This window comes from Loxodonta africana, chromosome 2, assembly GCF_030014295.1.
Source record: "Loxodonta africana isolate mLoxAfr1 chromosome 2, mLoxAfr1.hap2, whole genome shotgun sequence".
NCBI classification, from domain to species: Eukaryota; Metazoa; Chordata; class Mammalia; order Proboscidea; family Elephantidae; genus Loxodonta; species Loxodonta africana.
The window spans coordinates 90,795,815-90,810,385 of record NC_087343.1 but is presented as its reverse complement, the minus strand read 5'-3'; positions in this window follow the sequence as shown (position 1 = coordinate 90,810,385).

Genomic DNA, 14,571 nt, shown 5'->3' with positions numbered 1-14,571 from the left:
TATCTGACAAGGGTTTAATACCAAGAATATATATACTGAGTAAGAAAAAGACAAACAACTCCATCAAAAAGAGGTAAAAAACTTGAAAATATAAAATGGTCAACAGTACATGAAAAGATGCTCAACATTATTAGTCACTAGGGAAATACAAGTCAAAACCACCATGAAATACCTCTTCATACTCATTAGGACAGCTATTATAAAACAAACAAACAACAAAAAAAAAACAGAAAATTACAAATGTTGACAAGAATGTGAAGAAATAGGAGCACTCATTCATTGCTGATGGGAATGCAAAATGGTGCAAACATTGTGGAAAACATTTTGGTGGATTTTCAAAAACTTAAACATAGAATTACCATATGCCCCAGCAATTCCAATGCTAGGTAAATAACCAAAATAATTGAAAACAAGGATTCAGACACTTGTACATCAATGTTCATAGCAGTATTATTCACAACAGCAAACAAGTGGAGACAATCCAAGTGTCCATCAACAGATAAATGCCATGTGGCATATATATATATATATACAATGGAATATTATGCAACCATAAAAATGCTTGCTACAACATGGATAAACCTTGAAACACTATGTGAAGTGAAATAAGCCAGATACAAAAATACAAGCATTTTATGATTCCTCATATATGCAATATCTAGAATAGGCAAGTTCATAGAGAAAGAAAGTTGATTAGAAGTTACCAGGATCAGGGAGAGGTGAGAATATATTATTTGATGGATATAGTTTCTGTTTGGGGGTGACAATACTGTCCTTAAATAGATAGTACCTTTACTTATGGTAGCATAACATCATGAAGGTTAACTTTTTATTGCAGCTGCTGTTGAGTTGACCTGAGTACTGGTGAGCCATGTACAACAGAATGAAACATTACCCAGTCCTATACCATCTTCACAATTGATATGCTTGAGTTCATTATTTTGGCCACAGTGCATTTTGTGTGCCTTTCAACCTAGGGGCTCATCTTCTAGCACTATATTGGAGAGAAAGTATTCTGTTTTGACCTTTAGTGCTTTCATTGGCTAATTTTCAGAAGTAGATTCCAAGGCATTTTTTCCTACTCTGTCTTAGTCTGGAAGCTCCTCTAAAATCTGTCTACCATGGGTGACCCTGCATCACAGCAATATGCAAGCTATCACAGTACAAAAATGTGACAGATGGGTGGTGGGCTAATATAACTAACATCACTTAAAAATGGTTAAAATGGCAAATTTTATGTTATTTGAATTTTACCACAATACAATTATAAAAAATGAATTAGGATAAGTGAAAGAAGCTAGTTAAAAAAGGCTAAAACTATGATTTTATTTAAGTGACCTTCTGTAAAAGGCAAAACCATATAAAAAGACATTCAATCAGTGGCTCCAAGGTCCTGGGATTTGGAAGAGAGAATTAAGTACCAAAGGAGGGAACTTTTGGAAGTTCTAGAAATATTCTATATCTTAATTCTAGTGGTGGTTATACTACTGTATGCATTTGTTAAAACTTGTGAATCTGTACATCTAAACAGACTAGATTTGCTATATGTAAATTACATCTTAGCCTGACTAAACTACAGCTAAAAGCAAACCAACACAAAATCATCAGTTCCAAAATAGGGCACTAGGGAATGTTTTCCTAGCATTTAAATTTGACAAGAACAAAATCATAACTACACAATTTCTTTTTTTATAGTGTCACTACATGTTTCATTAAATAAAAGTCAATCTTCAAAGAAATAAGCATTTCAGATATTTAAAAAGTGATGCTCCCCAATGTGTCAGACATGTTAAAAGTCTTGGTGTCCTTAAATAAGTAATATTTGTCTTGGGTTGTTAATTCCTTTTTAAACTAGTGGGTTTTTTTGTTTTTTTGTTTTTTTTTTTCCCTTTAAAGTGAAGGGCTTTATGATTTTGGTGAAATGGCTGATTTATTTTCTGGATGAGAATTAATTCACCAGTCAGTTTTTCTTGCCCACTATAGATAAAACTTTGACAAAATGAAGAATGTATAAGATGCTTATTTCAATCTGCACCCCTCTCTGCTCAAAATAAGTAATCCTTTCTTTAATTTCAGGTCCACTTAAAATTAAGTTCACAAGAAAAGCGGAAAATTTATTTTAAAAAATACACTCTTTTTTATACTAGCTCCATATCCATGGTTTTGGAATAATGTCATGGTGTTCATTTTAATCATTCATTTACTTGTTCAGTAATGTATCTTAAAAAGCTAATCTGTGATTGGGGTTCTGTAGTCACTGTTTCAGATACGCATACAGAATGACCGCTGACGTGTCTCATAGAGATTACATCCTAGTAGGAAGAGTCCTAAAACAAGCTATAAATTATTATTTAGCAAACAGGATAACTTGAGAGAAGTAGCATATTATAAATAGAATAATTTGATAAACAGGAAGTAAGAATAATTATTTGTATACATGGGGTGATCATTTTAATTCTTCCTGAAGAGTTAAGACTTGAGCTACATCATGGTAAGATATGAGCCAAGGTGAAGATTTGAAGAAAGGTATTATAGGCAGAAGTAAAATAAATGCCAAGGTCTGGAAACAAAACAAAAACAGGAGCATTTTCAAGAAACATGATAAAGTCCTATTTCTTGAAATGTCACTGTGACATAAAGAATAGCTAAAGAAACTGATGTGGAAATGTAAGTGATCATTAAAGTCTGAGTTTTATTCTAAGTGTAATAAGATTCAACACAAGGGGGTCTGAATTATGATTAAAAACACACAGGCTCTGGCAGTGGAGAGGGACCGAAGTCTTTGGGTTGGGGGAGATCTATCAAATAGGCAATGGAGTAGGAGTTGAGGTCTCTATTTTGACTCAAAAAATGGACACTTAGTCAATTTTAGACTGCCAGCAAAAGTACTGAACATGTTAATTAGGATTATGGTGGAGAGCACAGGCCTACTTTTCTAAATTTGAGTAATTGATTTTTACATGTTATTTAGGGCCATGGGATTAATTAACAGAAATGTTCTTAATTATAATAGGTTGTACAATTTAAAGTCTCTGAATTTTATAAAACAAGTCTTAGTTTTTTCCAGGAAGATTAAGTGGACACATATTGCTTAAAAAATCATATTTAATACCCTTAGAGAGGACTGGGAGGGGGCAGAGGTTATAATTTGGTTATACGTACCTGGATCAGGAGTAGTAAATTATTTTTTTCATTGAAATTTTATTTAAGGACATAAGGCTTTGGTAAACGCATGATATTTTAGTGGCTCAATATTGAACACATAGATTCAAAGTATGGCTAGCAAAACCTAAAATAATATTAGGAATAAGGCAGTTCCCTAATCATCTTTAGGGAATCCCTGTAAAAGGCCCTTGCTGTCTGGTGACAGCTCTTGTATGTTCTTAAAGGGCACTCATGTGAAGAGTCAGTTTCTAAGGACAGTTTTAATGGAAGTTACATGTAAGGATCATAGGACAGAATGAAGTCATAAGGTCTCAAGGTAAGTATAAATGCAGAAGATGGGAATCCTGCGTCTAGGCATCTCAAGTCAGTCCTCCACCATTAAGACGTGTGGTTAGTAACATGTAATTAGTCACAGTTGTCAAAACTCTGTAGTTATAGGTGTGGAAATTTCAAAATGAGCCTCAAGTGATCTGTAACTTTATTTTTTATTTAACATTTATTAATAACACAGTCTAAAGGAGCACAGACACACAAGTCCAGCAGATTGTCTGGTCCCACAACACCTTTCCTTGGTATCAAGGGGGAATGGAGATTCGTGCTTTCATTTTTCATGTTGACCCAGGCTTTGTCTGTTTCTGCTTTCCTCGTGTCACGTGGTATGGTCAATTTCATTCTGAACCTTATGCATGATAGATGGTAACCCTGAAAGGACCATTTTACAGAACATACGGCGATCACAACGTTATTGCCTCCTTACAGAACAGAAAACAATGTTTTATGACACAAATTGGTCTATCTACCATTGAGTTTAGGAAATGGAAGCATGTAATTATAGACTCATTGGATAAAGAAACATTTAAAACTGTAAAACTCATTTGAAGTGCAATAATAATTTTACAGATAAAAAAGCATACTTAGTACATGTCTCTTCCAATATGAAACACAAATAAAAACTATACATGAATTTCAAGTGTTAGCTTCTTTGCACAAGGATTTTCTCAAAAAAAAAAATTCATTTGAATAACAAGTACCCTAAATTTGGGGAAGTGGCTTTTAATTCATTGCTTTTAAAAGATGATTAAGTCAGTGTATTACAATCACAGAGTGCAATGTTTTATTTTTTGAGTAACTATTTAGCATTTGACATGTTGACAGATTTGATTTTAATTTAAAATTACATATTTAGTATCTGAAAATGTATTATCTTCTTTTATGTAAAATCAAACAGACACATTTATCTAAAGATACTTTAATTAAATAAGAATGATTATGTAATCCAAATAAAATGTATAGATACTGAACATTTGCAGTTGAATTATAAACCAAAACCAAAAATCCATTTAAAATGGAAACTCTTACACTCCTGTCTGTCATGGCAAAGGTGTTGCTGTTGTGATGGTGTTCTCATACTTCAACACCACTCCAAAACCTTGTAGAGCATGGCTCTTTTAGTGTCCTTCATTGCACAGCTTGAGGCATTATACGTAACTGCATTTTTAACATAATCCCCGGGAGCTCAAAATGGAAAATCTGTTTCTATCATAGAAAAGTACAATTTGATGCTGTAACCCTTTTAAGATGGGGGATACTTTAAAAAAAAAAAATACTGAGGCTAGAGACACCAAATGCAATGTTTCAGGAATCTATCTTTCCAGGTCTGCATGTATATTACTGAATTTAATAAGTTATTAAAGAGACTTGTTTAATGGAAAGCAATCATAAAGCAAGCATAGGAAAAAAAAAAATTGTTTCAGTCCTGAAACAGATCTTCGAAAGTTAGACATAAAAGTAAACACATTATTTTTAAAAATGATTAAGGATGATAAAATTGCAAACAAATTATCATGAGAACATTCAACATAAATATGCTGTGACATTTTTATTTGAATTTTTAAATAATAAACAACTGAGATAGCTAAGTTAAAAAGTATCATTGAAAAGATTTTTTGGAAAAATTCAAGTATTTTCCATATCTGATTTCTGCTCTGAAATGTAAAGATCTTTAGAATTATCACTCCTTTCCTTTCAACAAGAAAAAGTCAGATCAACTAGACTCAACAACAACAAAAAATTTGACCCACTGGAGGACTGGAGAGACAAATGCATCCAGAAAGATACAGCAAACTATATCTGCTAATCTAGAGCAGAAGCTACTGGAGCCATACACAGGTAGAAAGAATAAATGGTAATTTTGATGAATTGCTGCAGGCTTAGTGTGGACTAGCACGAGAGTGAGAAACTCCTGGGGCCCCAAACCTCACTAGGGTCTCACTGAGAAAGATTCTAATTTGGTTCCGGTCGGGGGCAGGAGAGGGAGAAGATTAACAATTGTTAAAAGTTTGCCGAGCAGCTCCATAACAGATGACTTCTGTCCAGGATAAAGGAATTTGCCAGAGCACAATTCAGAAAACATCCCAGCTAGAGAAAGAATATTCTTCCACTCAGCTCCTTCAGGCCCGTCAGCCTTTCTATCTCATCTCAGGGATTAAAACAATCAAACAAACAAAAAATGTAGTCAACCAAAGACATGGTTTCAAGGAAAAAGATTGAGAACACTACAGGTAGGAAGGGAGTAACAGGCAAGGATACTAAAAAAAAAACTATCATGGGAGAAACACTTGTGAAGGTCACATTCTGGAGATACAGGCCTACTAAATAAATTATATTTACTAAGACGAGTATAGAATCTACCCTCTCCCTCATAATTTACTGCAATATCACAGGGTTCCAATACAATAACAACGGAGCACAGCTAAAGCTCTGCAAGACACAGAGTTTATCTGAGGAGGACTACATAGAGAAGGTCAAAGTCAACAGGAAAGAAAAAAACAAGGACTCAATAAGAATTGAAGTCTCTTTTATCTATAGCTACAATAAGCATTAAACATAGCACAAATGTAGGTTGATAAACATAAATCCTCACACTGTTGTTGTTATTAGGTGCCATTCAGTCAGCTCTGACTCATAGCACTCTTAAGTATGATAGAAAAAATATTGCCAGCCCTGCGCCATCCTCACAATCATCACTGTTTGAGTTCATTGTTGGAGCGCTTTGTCAATTCATCTCATTCAGGGTCTCCCACTTTTCTGCTGGCCCCCTACTTTATGCTTTACTTTACAAAGATCAACACAAAAAATCAGTTGGGTTTCTATATATCAGCAATGAGAAATCTGAAAAGGAGATTAAATTAAATAACAACAAAAATTCATTCAGGATATAAGAATATTCCAGGATGGAATAAAGACCGTGACAAAATAATCTAACTCTATTAAAACTATACAGAACAAGCTCACTGAAGAGGGTGATGGAAAAGGTACTTACCTAAGTAACTTTCAAAATGAGTGCAGTTGGTAGGACAAAAGGCAAAAGAATCTTCACGTAAGCCCTGTGTGGTTCTTCTGATCATACCTGGTCTGCCTGACGCATCCACCATAAATTGATCTGCTTCTAAATGGCTCTGCTTCTGGAAGTTAACTCAGGATTGACTGTTTTGATTCTCTTCCATGTCACTACTCATCTTCAGAAGGCAAGCCTAGCCTTGTTCACATGGTCGTGTGGCCAGGTTCCTAATGACAGAGTGGCAGCAAGCAAGGCCTAGGCTCAAACAGGGACAGTATCCATTCTGCCACACTTTATACTTCAAGGCAAGTCACCAGGACAGTACGCATTTGAGGGGTGAAGAAATAAATTCTACCTCTTGATAAGAGACACTACAGTCATACTGTAAAGGGACATGGATGCAAGACAGAGAAATTCCGTGGCCATGCTGACAAACTACAATATCTGCGCACATGGAACCAATCTTTTAGGGTATGAATTCACATAACCTTTTGTATCTCACCCATATTATCTCTTCTGCTAGATCTAATATTGGAGAACAGGTGCAATGCTTACATTTTTTTGTAGGGCATGGTCTTTCTTTGTATATTAACGACTCAGTAAATGCTAAATTCAAGTGTACTCAGACAAAAAACGTAGGATTTAGGTAAAATTTTATAATTCCCTCAAGAAGCTAAACATCTCATTTTTCACCAATAATAGAAACTTAGTGTAAAACACCGAGCAGTGCTTCATTCTGTTGTATATAGGGTTGCTATGAATCAGAGCCCACTCTAGGGCACCTAACAACAGCATAAAGCAATAGCACATGATCTCTTCATTCTGTCATAAAATCCTGATTGTCTGTGAGGCTGTGGTTTATTATCTTCGGTGTGGTAATATCTAAATGGAGAAAATTTCACACATAATTGTAATGATTGGAGTATAAAAATAAAGATTAGATGGGTAAACTATTTAGACATAACTCTTAACACGTGAAACTGTTAAAAAGCAAAAACGTCACCTTAAGGGCTACAGTATGCCTGACCCAAGCCAAGGCATTTTCAATCGCATCACAGGCATGTGAAAGCTGGACAATGAATAAGGAAGACTGAAGAAGAATTCATGCCTTTGAATTATGGTGTTGGTGAACAATATCGAATATATCGAAGAATGAACAAATCTGTCTTGAAAGCAGGGATAGTCTTGAAAGCAGAGATAGTGAGACTTTGTATATTTTGAAATTGCTCTTCAAAGTGTTTGTAACAATTTATGTGCCCTACAAAACCTAAGGAACCCTGGTGGAGCGGTAGTTAAAGCACTTGGCTGCTAACCAAAAGCTTGTTGGTATTTTGCATACTTTATCAGGAAGGACCGGTCCCTGGAGAAGGACATCGTGCTGGGTGAAGTAGAGGAAGATCCTCAAGGAGATGAATTGCCTGTTGTTGTGGCCAATTATAATTGTCACCATAACTGTGGCCAATTATAATTGTCATTATAATTGCCTGCAACAATGGGCTCAAACATAGCAACAATTGTGGGGATGGCGCAGGACTGGGCATGTTTCGTTCTGTTCTGCATAGGGTCACTGTGAGTTAGAATTGACTAGATGGCACCTAACAACAACCAATGTACAATGACTGAGTGCCTGGATTCAGCTTCTCAATTACATTTACCAGCATGCTACAATTTATGATAACATTGGACTAGGAGTCAACCCCAGATTCATAAATAGGAAAACTAAGAGTTTCACCTTGAACCAGATTAATCTTTTGATCATCAGCCATAATGACATATCGGCCAATTATTTGAATATCCTTTTACTAATTAACTTAGTGGAAATTCCGAAGAAATTGTTGTGTGAGAAATTATACTACCATAAAAAGAGTAGTTTTTTAAAAGAAATATCAGGAAGAAGAGCCTGAAATTTGTAATAGGAGCCATTACTAAGACACTTTTTCATCAAATGATTATGCTTGTTTATTATTTAGTACAATACTAGTTTGGTAGCCTTAATCTAGGTAATTATTATCTGAGCAGATATATTAACAAACTCCAACTGCATTCTTTTTACAGTTTTTCAGTATGCAGTGGAGGGACTGCTGGTTAAATCTCTGAATAGCTTATGCCATCCTTAGAAATGAATGATTAGCTTAGTGTCATATCTGCCCTTACATTGCCAACTAATTGTATAAAAACTGCTTTTTCTGACAAAGTTCAGAAACTATTATTCATATTAAATTAAAATGAAATGGTAAAATCCAAGAAAATTGAATTGGCTGATGAATAATATCCTGACTTTCCCTTCAAGCGTTATGAATGATTACAACAGAGTTTTCTGGCACATGGCAGCTTCTTGCAAAATCAGGAATGGTTAAGTTTGTTTTGTCATGTAGGAAGATAAAATTAACATTATGTTAGTTATCTTGTAAAGGTAGAGATGCTCCTTAAATTTATGTATTTTAAAATGTATTCTGTTTTTTATGACAACAATAAAAGGAACTCAAGAAGTCTTTTTAGATTTATAGTATAAAGGCAAACTTCTGAGTCATCATTTTTGGTCTATATAGTTTATTTCCCCCACGTGTCTATCAGTTTGTTTTACTGTGGAGGCTTGCCTGTTGCTGTGATGCTAGAAGTTATGCCATCGGTATTCGGATACAAGCAGGGTCACCCATGGCGGACAAGTTTCAGCTGAGCTTCCAGACTACAACAGACTAGGAAAAAGGATCCAGCAGTCTACTTCTGAAAAGATTTAGCCAGTGAAAACCTTACGAACAGCAGCATTGTTTGATACAGTCCGGAAGATGAAATGTATGAAGTATGAATCTAGGAAAATTGGAAGTCATCAAAAATGAAGTGGAATGCATAAACATTTATATTCTAGGCATTAGTGAGCTGAAATGGACAGATATTGGCCATTTTGAACTGGACCGTCATATAGTCTTCTATCCCAGGAACAACTTGATGAGGAATGCATTACATTCACCGTCAAAAAGGACATTTCAAAGAACACCAAGGACACAAGGTAATTACGAGCCCAGGAGTCAGAAAGGGCCACATAAACCAGAGACTACATCAGCCTGAGACCAGAACAGCTAGATGGTGCCTGGCTACAACCAATGACTGCCCTGACAGGGAACACAAGAGAGAACCCCTGAGGGAACAGGAGAACAGTGGGATGCAGACCCAAATTCTCATAAAAAGACCAGACTTAACCATCTGACTGAGACTAGAAGGACCCCGGTGGTCGTGGTCCCCAGACCTCCTGTTGGCCCAGGACAGGAACCATTCGCAAAGCTAACTCTTCAGACAGGGATTGGACTGGACAACGGGTTGGAGGGGGATGCTGGTGAGGAGTGAGTTTCTTGGATCAGGTGGACACTTGAGACTATGTAGGCATCTACTGCTTGGAGGGGAGATGAGAGGGTAGAAGGGGTTAGAAGCTGGAGAAATGGGCACAAAAAAGAGAGTGGAGGGAGGGAGTGGGATGTCTCAATGAGGGGGAGCAATCAGGAGTATGTAGCAAGGCGTATATAAGTTTTTGTGTAAGAGACTAACTTGATTTGTAAACTTTCACTTAAAGCACAGTAAAAATAATAAAAAAAAAAAAAAAAGGAAACATTTTAAGACATCCTGAAGTTCAACACTGTCAGTGATAGGATAATATCTATATGCCTACAAGGAAGGCCAGTTAATACATCCAACTACTAAGACCAAAGATGAAGAAATTGAAGATTTTTACCAACATCTGCAGTCTGAAATTGATCAAACATGCAATCAGGATACACTGATAATTACCGGGGATTGGAATGCAAAAGTTAGAAACAAAAAAGGATCGACAGTTGGAAAATATGGCCTTGATGATAGAAACAATGCTAGAGGTCTCATGACAGAATTTTGCAAGACCAACGACTTCTTCATTGGAAATACCTTTTTTCACCAACATAAACAGATACTACACACGTGGACCTCACCAGATCAAATACACAGGAATCAAATTGACTGTATCTTGGAGAAGAGACACTGGAAAAGCTCAATATCATTAGTCAGAACAAGGCCAGGGGCTGAATGTGGAACAGAACAATAATTGCTCATATGCAAGCTGAAGCTGAAACTGAAAAAATCTAGAAAAAGTCTACGAGAGCCAAACTATGACCCTGAGCATGTTTCACCTGAATTTAGAGACCATCTCAAGAATAGATTTGACACGTTGAACACTAATGACTGAAGACCAGACAAGTTGTGGACTGACATAAAGGACATCATACATGAAAAAGCAAGAGGTAATTAAAAAGAAGGAAAGAAAGAAAAGACCAAAATGGATGTCAGAAGAGACTCTGAAACTTGCTCTTGAACGTCAACTAGCTAAAGCAAAAGGAAGAAACGATGAAGTAACAGAGTTGAACAGAAAATTTCAAAGGGCAGCTTGAGAAGACAAAGTATTATAATGACATGTGCAAAGACCCAAAGATGGAAAACCAAAAGGGAAGAACACACTCTACATTTCTCAAGCTGAATGAACTAAAGAAAAATTTCAAGCCTCCAGTTGCAATACTGAAAGGTTCTATGGAGAAAATATTAAACGACTCAGGAAGCATCAAAAGAAGATGTAAGGAATACACAGAGTCACTATGCAAAAAAGAATAGGTCGATGTTCAGCCATTTCAGGAAGTAACATACGAGTAGGAACCAATGGTATTGAAGGCAGAAGTCCAAGCTGCACTGAACGCACTGATGAAAAACAAGGCTCCAGGAGTTGAGAGAATACCAATTGAGATGTTTCAACAAATGAAGGACACACTCATCCATGTCAAAAAATTTTGAAGACAGCTACCTGGCCAACCAACTGGAAGAGATCTACTTTTATGCCTATTCCCAAGAAAGGTGATCTCATCGAATACAGAAATTATCGAACAATATCATTTATACCACACTCAAGCAAAATTTTGCTGAAGATCATTTAAAAGTGGTCGCAGCAGTATATCGACAGGGAACTGCCAGAAATTCAAAGCTGCATTCAGAAGAGGATGTGGAACTAGGGATATCATTGATGATGTCAGATGAATCCTGGCTGAAAGCAGAGAATACCAGAAAGATGTTTACCTGTGTTTTATTGACTAAGCAAAGGCATTCAACTATGTGGGTCATAACAAATTATGGATAACATTGCTAAGAATGGGAATTCCAGAATATTTAATTGTGTTCATAAGAAACCTGTACATAGATCAAGAGGCAGTCGTTTGAACAGAATAAGGGGATACTGCATGATTTAAAGTCAGGAAAGGTGTGCTTCTGGGTTGTATACTTTCACCATATCTATTCAGTCTGTATGCTGAGCAAATAAGCTAAGAAAGTGGACAATAAGAAGAACAGGGCATCAGGATTGGAGGAAGACTCATTAACAACCTGCTTTATGCAGATGACACAACTTTGCTTGCTGAAAGTGAAGAGGACTTGAAGCACTTACTGATGAAGATCGAAAACCATAGTCCTCAGTATGGATTACACCTCAACACAAAGAAAACAAAAATTCTCACAACTGAACCAATAAGCAACATCAGGATAAAAAGGCAAAAAGATTGAAGTTGTCAAGGATATCATTTTACTTGGATCCACGACCAACAGTCATGGTAGCAGCAGTCAAGAAATCAAAAGATGTGCTGCACTGAGCAAATCTACTGCAAAAGACCTCTTTAAAGCGTTGAAAAGCAAAAATCTTACCTTGAAGACTAAGCTGGGCCTGACCCAGGTCATGGTGTTTTCAATTGCCTCTTATGCATGTGAAAGCTGGAAAACGAATAAGGAAGACCAAAGAAGAACTGATGCCTTTGAATTGAGGTGTTGGAGAAGAATATTAAATATACCATGAACTGCCGAAAGAGCAAATAAACCTCTCTTGGAGGAAGTACAACCAGAGTGCTCCTTAGTAGCACGCATGATGATACCATGTTTCACATAATTTGGATATGTTATCAGGAGGGATCAGTTAGTAAAGAAGGACATCATGCTTGGCAAAGTAGATGGTCAGCGAAAAAGAGGAAGACCCTCAATGAAATGGATTGACAACAGTGGCTACAATGATTGGCTTAAGCGTAACTGTGATTGTGAGGATAGCGCAGAACTGGGCAGGGCTTCGTTATGTTGTTCACAGGGACGCTACGAATTGGAAATAACTCAATGACACCTAACAACAACAACAACATTACTTAAAATTTTTTCATAAACATTATAAGATGCGCAGCTGCTGGACAGCGGCTGGGTAGGGCTAAGCTAAAACCGCAAGAGTTAAAAATAACGGTCTGGGGCACATACCGGACAGAATCCGGCTGAGGTGCCAGTGCAGGTGCAGAACAATGCATGCATACGGAGAGAGCCTCCACTCGTCCTCCCGGCATCATATCGCAGAGGAGCTATCACCGACCAGGGCAGGGGCTGCGAGATGATAACCCATAATTTTCTTTTCCCCACGGCCATCTTGTGACTTCTGAACCCCAGTGCGACTGCGTCGACCCGATGATGACGACATGATCATAGAATTGGTCCACCAGTCCTGAGGGAGCGTGTTCCTGAACACGCCCTGAAGAGCACCTCTCTGTTTCCCTCCCCGTATAAGCCCCTGTGCCTGCTAGTCGGAGAGCCATCTTGGTGATGCAGGTCTCGGTGTGCTCCTTTGCTTGGCCAACCAGGTGAAGTTTCCTCTTTCGCTTTCACGCGATTCGTGTTGTTCGGATCAAGACCTGGAGGAACGGTAACAATTGTGTCAGAAGTTCTCAAACTAAGAACGTACCATTTGTAATTTAAACTCTGATGTTGCACTCGTTTTTCTTATGTTTTGTTTGTCGTGATGTGTTGAAATAAATATTTGTCTGGCCCAAAGATTTAGCTATATGTAGTCTAGTAATGGCTAAGCAGACAATTCTCAGTTTTTTCTCTTGATAACTGGTATTGATTTGGTGATTATAAAGCATGACAGTGCTGTGTAATAGAAAAAGACAGATTTTGAGTTGAATACTTGATCTTAAATCCTGGTACACTGGTTAGCTAGTTAAACAATCTTGGACTAGTCGTTTAATCTCTGATTCTTAGTATCAACACCTGTAAAATATGGAAACTAGAAACATTTTCTTACTTAAAATAGGTGGAATTCAATACCAAGTTTCTATGGAGAACATTAGAGATGATACATGTGAAAGTTCCTTGTAAAATAAAAAATTTTGAATAAATATTACTATCTGTAACATGTTGTAATTATTTATAACCTTTGTATGTGCCACATTTTGTTTTCATTTTCCACACAATTATAAACTTTTGAGTTGATATTGTACAGACTTTACTAACATAATTATTTTTATTTAAAAGTAAGTGCAATTAATGTTTAAAAAAAAAAAGCTTTGAACACTTGATTAATCCCTAAGATCCACTTGTGAAGTGTTTCTCTTTTAATCATGTGCTAAACATAAATTGGCTTAGTATCTCTGAGGCTATGTTCTGAATTTAGAGAATTACGTCAGTGTTGCTGTTTAGAGTCTAATTCCTGCTGGATACTAAAGCACACAGCACCACAGACTCTTAAATGTCTAAATATTTGCAAAACTATATTTCTGTCTGCATTGTTGTTACAATGATATAACATGGAAATTGAGTATCACATTATAAATTTTTCAAGTAAATTTGACTCATTAATGAACTCACTGTAATTTCTCTGAGAAATGGTGACTCTGTTTGTTCCCTATATTTACAATATATTCTGTTTGGGAGGGAAAAAAAAATTCTAGCCTGTATGGGTCAAGGTTTGCCAGAGAAACAGAACCAACAGGATATTTATGTGTGTGTGTGCATGTGATTTATTTTAAGAAATAGTCTCACATGTTTTGGGTCTGGCAAATTCAAAATTTGTAGAGCAGGCCAGCAGATTGGGAACTTGGGCAAGAACGAGTTGTTGCAGTTTTGTGTTCAAAATCTCTAGTCCTGAGGCAGGATTTCTTAAGGCCTTCAACTGATTGGATGAGGCCTACTCATGTTATCTAGGGTAATCTCCTTTACTTAAAGTCAATTGATTGTATATGTTAACTGCACCAACAAAA